The 15,959-nt window shown below is 41.1% G+C and overlaps 1 protein-coding gene across 1 annotated transcript in view; it reads right to left on the bottom strand.

The window, feature by feature from the left end:
- Nucleotides 1–15,959, bottom strand: part of LOC113918189 (C-C chemokine receptor type 3) — a 96,693-nt gene that overhangs the window by 70,355 nt on the left and 10,379 nt on the right. The window lies entirely within an intron of this gene.

Genomic DNA, 15,959 nt, shown 5'->3' with positions numbered 1-15,959 from the left:
AGTAAAACTTTAAAAGTTCCCATGACCAGCCCCTGGCACCCAGCATTCTACTTTCCTGTCTCTATGAAAATGACTATTCTAGGAACCTCACATAAATGGAATCAAATGGTATTTGTTTTTTGTGGTCAGACTTAATTTCATTCAGCATAATATTTTCAAGTTTCAACTATGTTGTAGCCTGGGTCAGAATTTCCTTCCTTTTTAAGGTTGAATGATATCCCATCGTATGTATATACCACATTTCATTTATCCATTCATCCATCTGTGGACATTTGGGTTTTTTCTACTTCGGCAATTACGAATAATGCTGCTATGAAGATGGCTGTACAAATCTGAGCCCCTGCTTTCAATTCTTTTGGACAGAAGTAGAATTTCTGGGTCACAGGGTGTTGCACACCCCTCCCCCTCAACCTTCCCACGAATCTTCCTCTTCCTGTAAAGGACACCAGTCATGTTGGATTAAGGGCCCACTTTAAAGACTTTCATGTTAACTTGATCACTTCTTTAAAGACTTTCTTTCCGAATATAAAGTTACCTTCTGAGGTACAGGGTGGGGGGGGGCAGTTAGGACTTCAACATATGAATTTGGAGGGGCTAGAACTCGACACTCTTGTTGAAAAGTCTTTGTGAGAATTTAATCTTAGGTTCTCTACTCTATTCAACTGATCTATACAGCTGTCTTTATGCCATTATGGTCCTGTTTTGATTATTGTAGACTTACAGTGAGTTTTGAAATCAGGAAGTGTGGGACTTCCAACTTTGTTCTCCTTTTTCTTCAAAATTGTTTGGCTATTCAAGGTCCCTTTAGATTCCATATGAATTTTAGAGTAAAATATTCTGCTTATGCAAAAGAAGTCTTTGGGATTTCTACAGGGCTTATACTGAATCTGTAGATCATCTTGGGTAGTACTGATATGTTAACAAAATTAACTATTCCAATCCATGACCATGGGATGTCTTTCCATTTTTTTGTATCTTCTTTAACTTCTTGCAGCGATGTTTGTAGTTTTTAGTGTGTAAGTCTTTCGCCTCCTTAGTTAATTCCTAAGTGCCTTATTCTTCTTGATGCTATTGTTAAGGCAGCTGTATTCTTAATTTCATTTTCAGGTTGTTCATTGTTAGTGTGTAGAAGTGCAACTAATTTGGAGGCGTTGATTTTATAACCTGCAACTTTGCTGAATTCATTTATTAGTTCTTACAGTTTTTGTGTGTGTGGGATCTTTAGAGTTTTCTACATATAAGATTATGTCATCTGCAACAGATAATTTTAATTTTTTCCAGTTTGGATGGCTTTTCTTTCTTTCTTTGTCGTGCCTATTTGCTCTGGTGAGGACTTCCAGGACCATGTTAAAATGAAGTAGCAAAGGCAAGCATCCTTGTCTTGTCCCTGATCTTTGAGAAAAAACTTTTTTTCATCACTGAGTCTGATGTTAGCTGTGAATTTTCATACATGGCCTCTGTTATGTTGAGGTACTTCCATTTCTAGTTTCTTGGGTATTTTTATAATGAAAAGGTGTTAAATTTTGTCAAATGTTTTTTCTGCACCAATTGAGATGATTGTGTAGGCTCTTTACTTCATTCTGTTAATGTGATATATTATTATTGATTGAGTTTTGTATCTTGAGCCATCCTTGCATTCCAGGAATAAATCCCACTTGGCCGTGGTATATAATCTTTTTAATATGCTGCTGAATTGAGTTTGCTAGCATTTTGTTGAGGATTTTCACAACATAGATACACAGGATATTGGTCTATAGTTTTCTTGTCTCTTCTTCTGGCTTTGATATTGGGATGATGCTGGCCTCATAGATATGAGTTAAGAACCATTCCTTCCTTGGGCTCCTGGGTGGCTCAGTTGGTTAAGCGACTGCCTTCGGCTCAGGTCATGATCCTGAAGTCCCGGGATCGAGTCCCACGTCGGGCTTCCTGCTCAGCAGGGAATCTGCTTCTCTCTCTGACCGTCTTTCCCTCTCGTGCTTTCTATCTCTCATTCTCTCTCTCTCTCAAATAAATAAATAAAATATTAAAAAAAAGAACCATTCCTTCCTCTTTAGTTATTTTTAAATTTCAAGAAGGATTGGTGTTACTTCTTCTTTAAATGTTTGGTAGAATTAACCAGTTAAGCCATCTGGTCCAGGGCTTTTCTTCATTGAGAGGCTTTTGATGACTAATTCAATCTCCTAACTAGTTATAGTCTATTCACATTTTCTATTTTTCCATGATTCAGTTTTGGTACTTTGTGTGTCTTTAGGAATTTATCCATTTCATCTAGGTTATCCAATTTGCTGGCATGCAGTTGTTTAGAGTACATTCTTATAATCCTTGTATTTCTGTAAAATCGGTAATAATGTCCCCACTTTTTTGTCTGATTTTAGTTTTTGAGCTTGTTGTCTTTTTTTCTTGTCAATGTATTAAAGATTTGTCAATTTTGATTTTTTTTTAAAGAACTAAATCTTGGTTTTGTTGATATTCTCTATTGTTTTTCTATTCTCTTTTTAAAAAATTTATCTTTACCCTAATCTTTATTATTTCCTTCCTTCTACTAGCTTTAGGTTTAGTTTGTTCTGTTTTTTCTAGTTCCTTAAGGTATAAAATTAGGTTGTTGATGTGAGATCTTTCATCTATAGCTATCAAAACTTGTAGGTTTTAATTAAAAATCACTGATCCTACCAAGGACCAGGGAGATCTGAAACTGAATTTTTAAAGAGATATTACAATTATCTGACAATGATTTCAAGCAGCTATCATAAAAATGCTTCAACAAGCAATTATGAGCACCCTGGAAAAGAAGAAAAAAGAAAGTCTCAGCAAAGAAATAGAAAACATAAGAACCACATGGAAATTTTAGAACTGAAAAATACAATAACCAAAATTTAAAAAAAAACAAACCTCAGAGGTTGAGTTCAACAGTAGACTGGTGGATATCAAAGAAAAATTGCCAGAGATAGAAGCAAGAAAGATTTTATTCAAGACAATTCTGCCAGAGATCAAAACTTTTGCACTAGGGAAGATTGAACTCAACTCTATTGAAACAAAAAGCAGGTGAGTTTTTAAGTGCTGGAGTGAGACAGTGAAAAAGTACTGGAGGATGTAAGTTGGGTGACTGGTCAATGGGATTAAGACCATCTATGTTTGCAATTGGTGCTTATCAAGGTTAGGTTCCTCCCCTCCCACAGAGACTGGGAGATGGGTGCCTTGTCTTTCTTGATGATAACATTTCAAAGGGATGGCTCCCAAGTCCTCGAGACAGACATTCCTGGTTTATAAAACACATGAGGCTGGGAGAAGATTTATACAAGAAAGTTTGTCTATGTAGTTTGTTTCAGCATATTTCTGTTGTTGACGTACTCATTGAATCATGTGTTGAGACTTAACAATGCAAGAAAGCAGGCATCAATGGGGGGGGTGGTTTCTATGGAAAGAAAAAGAAGATTAATGATTGGAGCAGTATAAACCCAGTTTCTGGGTTCAGAGGACAGTCAGTTGAGGAGATTTTTGGACACTGGACTCAAACAATCTTCGGACAGTTGAATGAGGGGGGCAATGTGACAGATTTCCCTATTTGCAGCTTGAATGCTTTTGGTGATGCCATTGACATTACAGGAGTTTTGATAAGATTGTCCAGAGTCATGAGTATTTCCTGGCACAGAGCATGGATGAGATGGGAGGTGACCTTCTTGAGTGGCACACAGAGCAGCAGATCCAGGCCCAAAGACTATCCACAGGATCTGCTGTGGTGATGAGTCCTATATCAAGCCATCCAGCTTCAGCTCGTGGGGCTTCTTTAGATCCTGAGGGGAAAGTCCAGCTACAAGGCAATCGAGACTCCCAGTAAAGATCTGGGCAGTCATGTTTGAGTTCTCATCAACACCAATTCAGGAGGATGGGAGAAAAACTGGAAACATTAGTTTGGACAGCTGTATCCAGACACTGAAGTATAGCAGAAGAATTGAGAATTTGGTAATGACTGACAAAATGTCTAAGATAAGAGGCTCCAGTCCAATTTACAGGGAGGTAACAAAGCCACTTAGTTTACAAAGAGGTAAAATATAGCTCAAAGACAATGAACAGGATGAGGCTCTGATAACCCATAGAGTGTGCTATAGTTTTCTATTAAAACACAACATTTTTATGGTCACTTCCCCTTTGGATCAGATAATCAACATAAGATTATTCCTGTTTACAAGAAATATGTACGGTCTCATTAGATAGCCTGATTATTTACAAAAGTGCAGAAAGAAAGTTATTGACCACATAGGCTTTTTAAAGCTTGTTTTGCTATGAGAAATCTCAGATTGAACTTTTAAAAGCCTCTGAAGGCTAAAACATTAATCCAAGAACTCGACACTAGACTTCACCTGCCACACCTACAGATTTAGGTGAATTCGTCACTTCTTGGGCCCCCAAAATATCCTGGGCCTACGAGGAAGTGACCTTTTTCTCACTCATATGGCTTGAGAACACTGTAAGCCAAGTTTTCCCAAGGAAGTTTTGTAAACCAAGACTGTTTTCTCAAGAGGGCTTTGTAAACATGGATTCCATAAAGTCATCCTTCGTTCCTTAAAACCGTCAGGTCATATCTGATTCTAGCCATCCTTCTTAAATATGGCATTCCAGTCCAAGTCTTGGCTGTACATTCATTTTTTTCCCCAATGATGACAAGGAAGACAGATTCTTATTGAACCTATGCAAATAATTGTATTGCTATGAAAATAAGAATACTCAATAAGAGTTTCTGAATTCTGGTAAGGAGAAAAAGATACATGTTTCATTTCTGCTTACAAAAGTATAATCTACTAAATGGTCATGAGCTATAGGCAGTTTAAGAAAAAAGAGAAAGGAATTCTTTATATCCAGAAAATAGAACACTTAAAGCATCGCTGATATTCCAAACAAAAGTGGGAGATCATCCTTTATCAGTTAATTTAGTCTTATGTTATTAATTCTTGCTATGCTTGATCTTCAGTTAGCAGGTTCATGAAACCATCAGTTTCTGTTTGAGAGTTCTAGAAATCCTGATTCAGTCCAATGGTACGGGTCAAAGTTATTTAAGTAACCATCAGAAGCCTGTGCCCCGGAGTACCTTACATAGTTCTTTCCATGTGTTTCTGAAATGAGACAGTTCCTTTTGGCTGATGACAAGCACTTTGGCCTATAGTTGATTGTAAATGTTCTTAGGGAAGCATCAGAGTAAAATAAAAACTGTCTGTAGATAACAGAAGACTTAAAATGATGTGATTAAAGATCTGATTAGTGTTCCTTTGGCAAAGAAATATGGTTGTTTCTGTGGCATTCAACTTTTAAAAATAAAAGCCGTAATTATGACTGGCAACTGTTGTCTAATATCAGACAAAGCAGCCCATGGATGTATCATGGACTGAGAGGGCACTGACAAATTTCTAGGAACTTCAGACCATTTATACTATATATATATATATCTTAAGATTTTATTTATTCATTATTCATTTGAGAGAGAGAGCACAAGTGGAGGGGAAAGGCAGAGGGAGAGAGAGAAGCAGACTCCCCACTGAGCAGTAAGCCTAGCATGGGGCCCAATCCCAGGACCTAGAGATCATGACCTGAGCTAAAGACAGACATTCAACCATCTGAGCCACCCAGGTGCCCCCAATATTTATATTAATAATATTTTACCCATATAAATATAACCTAGTGAAGTTTAAACATTTCTTATTTGACAATGCTTCCCATGCAACTCAACATATCAAATAAATCTAATTATTTTTAACATCTCTCTTTTTACAAAGTGAAAGAACAAATTCTTTTTGATTTCCCAGGGACCCTCTAGGAAATCTCAAGGTCAGTTTGAACCAAGATTTCATTTAGGACTTGATTTGGGAAAGCAAAATATCAAAAGTTGCAAAAATATAAAAAAAGTTTGAATACTTGGAAACTAGGATCATGGGTCACTAAGAAACTACCCGGCTATCTATTTAATCAACTTGATGATATAAAATTTCAACATCCGATAAAATTCAACACTTGTTCATGGTAAAAATTCTTAGGACAATAGTAATAGAGGGAATTTTCAACTTTATAAGAGCATCCATGAAAAACCTACAGCTAACATTATACTTAATGGTGAGAGATTGACTGCTTTCCCTAGAAGTTTGAGAAAAAGGCAAAAATGTCCACTCTCACCACTTTTAGCCAACATAGTACAGGAAATGCTACCTGTGGACTAAGCCAAGCAAAGGAAATAAAATGCACATATATTTGACCGAAAGAAATAGAACAGTCTCTACTTGTAGATGACATGATTGTCTATATACCCAAGGAATCTACCAAAAAACAAACACCTCTAAAACTAATAAGTGACTTCAGCAATGTCACAGGAATCAAGACAAATATACATAAATAAGTTCTATTTGTGCATATTAGCAATAGCAATGGACCCCAGAATTAAAAATACAATACCATTTATAATCACTCAAAAACAAAAAAAAAAACCAGCAAATACTTAGGAGCAAACCTAATAGAACCTGTATCGGATGAGTATACTGAACACTACAAAATACTGAGGAAAGAAATCAAAGATTTAAATAAATGGAGAGACTTACCATGTTCATGGATTGGCAGACTCAACATAGTAAAGGTGTCAATTCTCCCCAAATTGATATATAAGTTTAACATAATTCCTTTCAAAATCCCAGAAAGATTTTTACAGATACAGACAAGATTGTTCTACAATTTATATGTAAAGCAAAGGAACTAGAATAGCTACAATATTTTTTGGGGAAAAAAAAACCAAATGAGAGGAATCACTCCACCCTATTTCGGGACTTATTATGTAAGTACAGTAATCAAGATCGTGTGGGACTGGCAAGAGAGACACATAGGATAATGTAAGAGAGTAAAGAACTCAGAAAGAACCCACCCAAGTATAGCCAACTGACTTTGACAAAGGTGTCAAGGCAATCATTAGAAGAAGGACTGTCTTTTCAACAGACTGAGGTTGAGTAATTATATATCTATAGGCAAAACACTAACTTCAACCTAACCTCACATTTATTTAAAAAATAACTCAAAATGGATCCCAGATTTAATGTAAAACATAAAACTATAAAACTTTTAGAAAATAACATAAAAGAAAATCTTTGAAACCTATGACTTGTTAAGAGTTCTCGGGCATGACATCAAAGCATAATTCATAAAATGAAAAACTGAAAGGCTGGGTTTCATCCAAATGAAAAAACTCTTATTCTTCAAAAGACCCTGTTATGAGGATGAAAAGTCAAGCTACAAACTGGGAGAAAATCGGCAAACCACATATCTGATAAAATTCCTATCTCCAATATATAAAGCTCTCTCACAACTCAACATTAAAAAAAAATCCAATTCGAAAATGGGCAGAGACATGAAGACACAGTTCACTGAAGAGGGCACAGAGAGAGCAAATAAGCACATGAGAAGATATTCAACATCACTAGCCATTAGGGAAATACAATTCGGACCACGAGGAAATATCCCCATACCTCCTGCTGGCCAGGATGGGCAGAGAAACTGGATTACTCGTATAATGCTTGTGAGAGTGTAAATGTTGCAACCACCCTGAAAAAGAGTTTGTTAGTTTCCTTAAAAACAAAATATGCAACCACCTTACGGCATAGCAATGGAAATACTTGGCATTTATCCCAGAGACATAAAAACTTATGTCCACACAAAAACCTATATATGATTGTTAATAGCAGTTTTATTTGTAATAGCCCCAGATTAGAAAATGAATGAATGGTTAAACTGTGGTCCGTCCACACCATGGGGTGCTACTTAGCAATTACTAGAAATGGGCCACTGATACATACAACTTGGATATATATCTCAAGGGCAGTATGCTGAGGGGGGAAAAAAAAATCTCAAAACATTCTACGCTCTATGATTGCACTTGTATAACTTTCTTGAAATGAGAAAATTATACAGATGGAAAACAAATTAGTGGTTGCCAGGGGTTAAGGGTAGAGAGAGGGATGGAGGGAGGGGGGCTCAGTGTGATTATCAAGGAGTAGCCATTTTGTGGTTTGTGGTGATGGAACAGTTCTGTATCTTGATTGTGATGGTGATTTCAAGAATCCACACAAGCAATGAAAATGACATAAAAATGTTACATAATTTAAAAAATGAATATAGGGTTGTACCAGAATCAGATTCCTGTTATTGCTATTATACAATTATGTACTATGTAACCACTGGAGAAACTGAGTGAAGGGTCCTTGGACTTCTCAGTACTTACTATTCATTATCTGGGAATCTATCATTATCTTGAAATAAGAAGGTTTTAAAAAACTCTTTTAAAAAGAATAGTTTTGGAATCAGGTAGACCTAATTTAAAAAAAAAAAAATCACCTTTCTTTTCCCCTAAGTTGCAGCACAAACTTTGCTTTCAGTGTTTCTAAAAGACTTGCCCACATTCTGCCTCCACTTCATGACCCACCGACTTTTCCACTCTCATACTCAACATTTCACCGGCAACTTCCTTATTGCAAAATGGGACTGAGACTGCTTGGTACTTGTTGCACCCAACTGGTACAGTAAGAGAAAAGAAGAAGCAAGCCAGGGAGAACTGTCTAGAGTGCAAATGCAACTGTTTCTCTCCAAACTAGAATCTCTTCAATGGATCGTCTTTATGACAAAATTCACCCTTTTGTTCAACAAATTTTTATCAGGCACCTACTATGCATCAGACAGTGTTGTAGGCACAGGGAATAGACTATTTGGTAGACTTTATTTGGTTGAACAATGAAAAAGCAAAAGCCCCTATCTTCGTGGAGCTCCCGTTCTAGTAGATGGTAGGCATGGGAGACAGAAAAGAAACAAGAAAATTAAAGCAGGTTTAGAGGACAAAGAACAGTAGGGTAGGGGGCTAGAGTGGCAAGCTATCTGATATGCTTGTCAGAGGAAGTGTCTCTGCTTAGGCGATGACATTTGGGACAGAGGTCTGAGGGAAGTGAGGAAGAAAGCCTTACATCTCCCTGGGGGAAGAGCATTCTGGGCAGAGAGAAGAGCAAGTGCAGAGGTCGGGATGGAAGTGTGCTTGCAGAATAGCAGAGACACCAAGGCGGCTAGAGAGGGCTTTGGGGGGTGGGGGGGGGTGGTGCACGGTGGCTGAGGAGGGATGGGCTCAGAAATGTGGCGGGACCAGATCAGGTAGGGCCTGGAAAGGATACAGGGGAAGCCACCGGAAGCTTCTCGTGACCCAGCCTCTTCCAGCAAGCTCTCCACCTTATACCCTGCAGTCTGGCTGTCCTGTAGTTACCTCAAACACCTGTTCCACTCTTGCCTGGCCAAGCCATACTTAAAGATCCACCTGGACATGCACTCTTCTAGGAGGCTGTCCCTGATGCCCATGCTATGTGGGGCACCCTTCCGTGTGCTTTCTTAGTCTCCTACAGTTGGATCCTATAAGAGCTCTCATCTCTGTGACTTGGAAGTTTCTCTCTAGGCTAGTAACTTTTGTGTTCCCAGCCTCTGGTGCAGTGATGGCTAATAACAGACACTGATATGTTTGAATGAGTGACCATTTGGCCCCTCTGGCCTCTCCTGAGCAGAGAGGCAGATGCCCCAGTGCGTTCCTTTTTTGCCCTGAGCAATGGCTCTGTCGGAATCCTTCCTATGTCCCAAACATCCATGCCTGGCTCTTGATTCAGACTACGTGTAGCAGGGTGTTGCTCCGGGCAGGAATAGCCTCTATGTACTGGTGCAATTTTTTGTTTGTTTGTTTGTCAAATAAATCGAAGAGGAGGAACTGAAGCTGCTATGTTAACAAATTACTACAGGCTTTTCCTCTAGCTATGTGCTTCTTCCAAATTCTGTGTTCTCATTAGCATGTGATCCGTTCTGACTCAATGAATCATCTGAGATTGAATTATTCCTTTATTTCAGCAAAAGCATGAGGATGAAGCATGGGGCTGAATGGATCTATTCATGCACAGCTGGTGGAGGCAGATGGCAACTGGTATGCTCTCTCTAGATAGTGTCTTTCTCTGAACTGCACTTTAGATCTTAAAATTGTTCATACCTTTTGACCCCAAAACTTCGTTTCTAGATATGATCCTAAAGAACTAATCAGAAATATTTGTACAAGACTACTTAGTGCTGTGGGGCGCCTGGGAGGCTCAGTCAGTTAACATCCAGCTCTTGGTTTCAGCTCAGGTCATGATCTCGGGGGCTGTGAGATCGAGCCCCGGGCCAGGCTCTGTGCTCAGCGAGGAATCTTCTTGAGATTCTCTCTCTCCTTCTCCCTCTGCCCCTCCCCCCACGCGCACGTGTGCACTCTCTCTCTCAAATAAATAAATAAAATCTTAAAAAAAAAGAATACTGCTGTAGTAGCATTCATACTGAAAAGTAGGAGGCAGCCTAAGTAAGTGCCTCACAGTAAGTACCTGGTTAAGTAAATATGGTATACCCATGGGACAAACTCTATGTAATCTTTAAAAATTAGCTTGGATAATTTGGCGATGGGGAAATACAACGTGATGCTAAGTGAGAAAAATGGAAAACAGTTTGATCTCAATTTCACCCCTACCCCTTCACAACATTGTAAGCGGTTACTGCTAAGTGGTGTTATTGGTGAAATTTTGTTTCTATTTTTGTTGTAAATCTATAGCAGCTACATCTTTTTTAAAAATGACTGTTTATTATGAAATATTTCAAATATTAAAAAATACAGAGAAAATAAGATTAGCAGAAAGGCATTAGGTCTCTACCTCACACAACAAAAAAATTAATTCCAGACCGATTATAGTATATAAATATGAAAAGCAAAATGGAGAAACCTTGAGAATATAGAAGATGTTTTAGGATTTCAACATAGGGAGGACTCTCTTTAACAAAACATGTCTTGGGATGCTTGGGTGACTCAGTCGGTTTAGCATGTGCCTTTGGCTCACGTCGTGATTCCAGGGTCCTGGGATCGAGCCCTGAGTCAGGATCCCTGCTCAGTGGGGAGCCTGCTTCTCCCTCTCCCCCCTGCTCATGCTCGCTCTCTCTCTCTCTCTCTCTCAATTAAACAAATAAAATCTTAAAAAAAAGTCTTGTTTAAATATTGCTGCCTTAGCAAACCAGCCCAAAACTTAGGGGCATAAGAGCCATTTTTAATTGTTGGTGATTCTGTGGGTCAGCAATTTCAGCTGGGCTTAGCTGGGCAGTCCTTACAGTCTTTGCTGGACTCATGCAGGCAGCCATAGCCAGCTGCCAGGTTGGCTGGGAACCGGCTGTTGGCTGGAGCCACCGGGGTGACAGGGCCATATATCTCATCATCCGGTAGGTTAGCTTGGGTTCATTCACGTGGCAGCTGGCAGAGCTCCAAGAGGGAGCAGCACCAAGGTCCTCAGTGCTCAGAACAGCCTCACCATCACTTCTGCCGCCTTCCTTTGGCCCAAGGAAGTATGGAGACTCAAGGATAGAGAAAAACAGTACCTCCCAACAGGAGGAGTTACAAAGACACGTCGCAGGGACATGAATACCCACAGCAAAAATATTGCAGCCATTTATGCAATCTACCGTAAGTAAACATACAGACCACAAAGGGAAAGATGGATATAGTCAGATACATTAAAATTTAAAACGCTTGTATGAAAAATGATACCATGAACATATATTATTTTTATAACCTTAAAACAAAGTTAAAATCAAGATTTCAGGATGCTGTACCAGACCACATTATTAATTTAAAAAAAAAAAAGAAGAAACATCTATGTAAACATCTGAAGAAAACATCTATGTAAATATTTGAACTTCAAATGGGGGAAATTATTGGATCCCAATAACTTCATTATACCTGGATGCTTTCTCCACAAACAGGTATATCATAAGACTAAATTAAATAGTAAAGCCCACTTCCTGCATTTGAAAAAGGATTCCTTCCACTGAGATTGTTACTCCAGGGTATATCTAATTTACGTAATAAGGTATGCCTGTTCGAAATTGTGGGTTTATCTTAAGTCTTCCAATCACCAGAATCTCGGGATGAAGTTCTCTTTTTCGAGAAGCAGAAAAATAGAGGGAATGGATGTTTTCTGTCTCCAGGAGAGAGGGAAGAGCAAGGAGCTGAGTCAAGGAACAGATGGAGGGAGCCACGATATTTTTTCCTCATCTAGTACTTAAGCCTCCAACCTCACCCGTCTGTATGACTCCGCATATGTGCCCCAAACACCAGACCCCCAGTGGCCACGCTGAGGCCAGATATGAACAATTTGGGATCAGACTGTGTAATGAGTCATCCTAATGGCTTATGCCCCTTAACAGTGTGAGGAGAGGGGGAGGAGGTTTCAAGGACATTCACACAAAGGCACCTCTGTGGGGTAGCAAAAAGCTTCTAGGTGTGTCCGAATGACTAGAAGGAAAACTTCTGGCTGAGAAAAGCAGCCTTGGTTCCCATTTGGCTTCTCACCACAGCAGAGAAAAGAGAAAGGGGAAAAACAGAGAATGAGAGGCGGCCGGTGGGGGTGGGGGCCACTGAATCTTCCAGACGCCTCTGTTTCATCTGCCCTCCCTTCCTATTGACCCCCTGCAACAGCCAGCATCCTGGAAAGAGCCAGGTTTAGGCTCAGAGACCTCTACGTAAAGAACACACAGGGTAGTGAGTCACCTCTGACTCCGAAGGGCCAACAAAGGTGACAGCTTAGAGCCAGTGTGGTCTCTTTGCGCAGCTGTGCACAGCCCCACCCCGCCAAAGTGGGATGTGACACCCATCGCACGCCCTTGCTACCTGCAGGCCCAGCTCTCCTGAGCGGGTGGGGGCGGGGTGGAGACGGGCAGGTGCTGCCTCATTTGTATAGGTCAGGGCTCGGTTTGCAGGGATCCTTGGCAGCATCGTGGCTCTAGGACAGCTGGCTGACGCACGGTGGGGAAGGCCTGGGAAACAAAGGAGGGCCCGGCACAGAGAGCTGCTCCCAGACACACGGTCTTGTCCCGGTGGGGCCAGGAAGTAGGGGCCCAGGGCTGGCCCCAGGGGAACAGGCAGGTAGATGGATAGAGGGATTCACGTGCTCAGAAGCACAGCGTGCTGGAGAAAATTGGCCACAAACTGTCACTGTTCGTACCAGCTCATGGACGGCCTTTATGCCCAGCTAAAAAGCTGGTGCTCATCGGTGTCGGGGGCAGTGTAAATCCTGCCCACCCAGAGAGCCTTCTCCACAGAGTGAGAAGAGAAAGAAAACCGTTTTATTATTGAATAAGCACTGAAGCAGATAACAGCGCGGGTCCACATAATGCTCTGACAAGATCGCAAAGCCAGGAAGAGAGTTTGCCATTTTTATGCCACCAAGCGGCCACAATCCATTATGAACGTGTGCCCGAGACTAAGGGTAACCTGTCTTCCCACAGGAGGGCCTGACAGCGCCATGTGGATCTCCCCTGGTTCACCTGGGTTCATCTGCCAACGCGGGGGGGGGGGGGGCCGGGGGGGGGGGCGAGCGGCTGTGCTAGGGAATTGCCTTTGCCTCTATGACAGGCAGCTTGCATCGTGGTGACAGGCAATGTCTGACCACAGACACTGAGGTTTGCATTTCAAAGAGATATAAGAAACATTAAGCCCTTAAAGAATATGCCGGGGTTTTAAAACTAGCAAGAAGTTTACCAAGATTTACCTACATGTCAAAGGGACAGAGGAAGAATTCACAAACACTAGGTTTCCCCCGAGAATGCTCTGTAAAAGAGAAGGGGAGGCTCTCTTTCCCTTTTGGCCACCAGGAAATGTCAGTTTTACAAATTTACTTTTACACAGCTGATGGCAATGTTCTGAGACATGGGTGAGGCTTGGGCCTCCTTCCCCCAGCTCTGGGAGATTCCACAGCCGGCTACCTTACACATTTCCAGAAGCAAATGACTGGGAAGCATGTGATGACCAACAGCTGACACAAGGGGAATTTCTTCTGACCTGGGAGGTGGGAACTGCTTTCCTGCTGGAGAGATGGATGCCGCTGGTTTGGTTAGCAGTGATGTTTTTTTTCCAAGGAACTTGCCAGATACAGTTCAGTGTCATCTCTGTGAACAATGCCTATAGTCCTCTATGGGGTTCAGGGTTGCTGAGATGATCTTGTGGGAACTCTGTGCCCCAGAAGTGCTTGGCCAGGTGTGAAACTAACTCTCATCACAGAGCCAGCCTCAGAAGGACCACTCCATGGGCCCCTAGAGGGTCTCTTTCTGTGGGCTCAGAGTTCCCATGGCAGGGTGTGCTCTTTGACATTTAAGCCATCCCACTTCTGCGTGGAGTGCAGTCATTTCCAGCAATAGGAAATTGCGGACGTTTCTCAAGTGGCTTCTGCAAACCACAGACATACCCCAACCTACCACCTTGAATCATGGGTGTCGTGGAGACCACCGTGACCTGAGCAGGGAGAAATATTCTCTCTCAAGGACCAAGGGAGTCCCCACCCCCCACCCCAGGTAATTATGGAAATCACTCTCTTGCATCCTGGGGGCCCCTTCCCCAAGGGAAACCATGCAGACTTGGCAGCAGAGACACTCAAAGACCCCAGGGGGACAATATGGCCCTAGCACTCCTGAAACAGGAGGATGTGTTCAGAAGCAGCAGAAAACCATCACTCTGTCCTTGGTTTTCTTCCGCATTAATTTCACACCACTTCAAGGCCCAATTCAAACACCCCCTCCTCCCTGAAGTTCTCCTGCTTCCCCCATCTCCCCACCCCCCCCACCCCCGAGCCCACATTTGCCCTCCTCTACGGCACCCTCGTATCAGCTGAATAACTGAAGGTCGGCCATACTTTAAAAATTTTCTGACTTCAAAAGCAAGAAATGGTCATTATAGAAACATCTGGAAAAGCACAAAGAAGAAAATTAAAATCGCAAATAATCCCCCCATCTTGACAGATGTTTTCTTTGTCCTGTGCATTTTATATATACTTTAAAGAAGAAAAGTAAGAAAGAAAAAGAGTAAGAACCAAACTGAAGTATTGCTTTACAAGCTGCTTTTGTCCTCTTAATCTTCCTATGTACGTCTTCCTGTGTTCTTCTGTAACATCATTTTGTTGATTATGGACCACAGTTTATTAGGGCAGTAGAGCAGAGCAATTAAAAGTGGGGGCTCTCGAGTTTGATCGCCTGAGTTGAAATCCTGGCTCAGTGACCTTGAGCAAATCACTTAATGTCTTTGAGCCTCAGCTTCCTTATCTGTAAAATGGACATAATCCTCACGGCAAGTACAAAGAAGAAAATGAGCGCTGCTTACAATCTTTTTTTGTACAATATGCATTACAATATGGTATGTGCATTTTATCAGCTTATTAACCTCTACTTTCATAACAACATGAGCGTCCTCTCTCTTTATCAAAATCTACAGGGAAAGGCGAAGAGAGAAGTGTATCTCTGGAAAACCACGGGTAGGACACAAAGTGGTTTACTGATGAGTTATTTATAATATTGAAAAATCAGGGATAATATCCAGCAATAAGGAAATAAGTAAATCAAGGTATAGTCAACGAACACTACATAGTTCTTAAAATGATGTTTGTGGATAATTTCTAATGACGTGGGATAATTTTTAGGATGGACTACTCAGTGAAGAAAAGGATATAAGATTGTATGTCAGGGCGCCTGGGTGGCTCAGTCGGTTAAGCGTCTGCCTTCGGCTCAGGTCATGATCCCGGGGTCCTGGGATCGAGCCCCGCATCGGGCTCCCTGCTCCGCGGGAAGCCTGCTTCTCCCTCTCCCACTCCCCCTGCTTGTGCTCCCTCTCTCGCTGTCTCTCTCTCTGTCAAATAAATAAATAAAACCTTAAAAAAAAAAAAGATTGTATGTAGCACATGATTTTGGTGATGTGAAATAACACATGATAACCCATTAATGCTATCAGTGAGGGAAGAGATTACAGGCAATGCTTGTTTCTTCTTTGTACCTGCTGTGAATTTGTTTTTAACCTCAATAGGCTGGTAGGAAGGGTGTCTACTCTAGAAACTGCCCTTCCCTGTCTGCTGCCTTAAAGTTGG

This window comes from Zalophus californianus, chromosome 1, assembly GCF_009762305.2.
Source record: "Zalophus californianus isolate mZalCal1 chromosome 1, mZalCal1.pri.v2, whole genome shotgun sequence".
Lineage (NCBI taxonomy): Eukaryota > Metazoa > Chordata > Mammalia > Carnivora > Otariidae > Zalophus > Zalophus californianus.
Note: the sequence above shows the minus strand (reverse complement) of the source record. Positions and strands in the feature narration are given on the sequence as shown.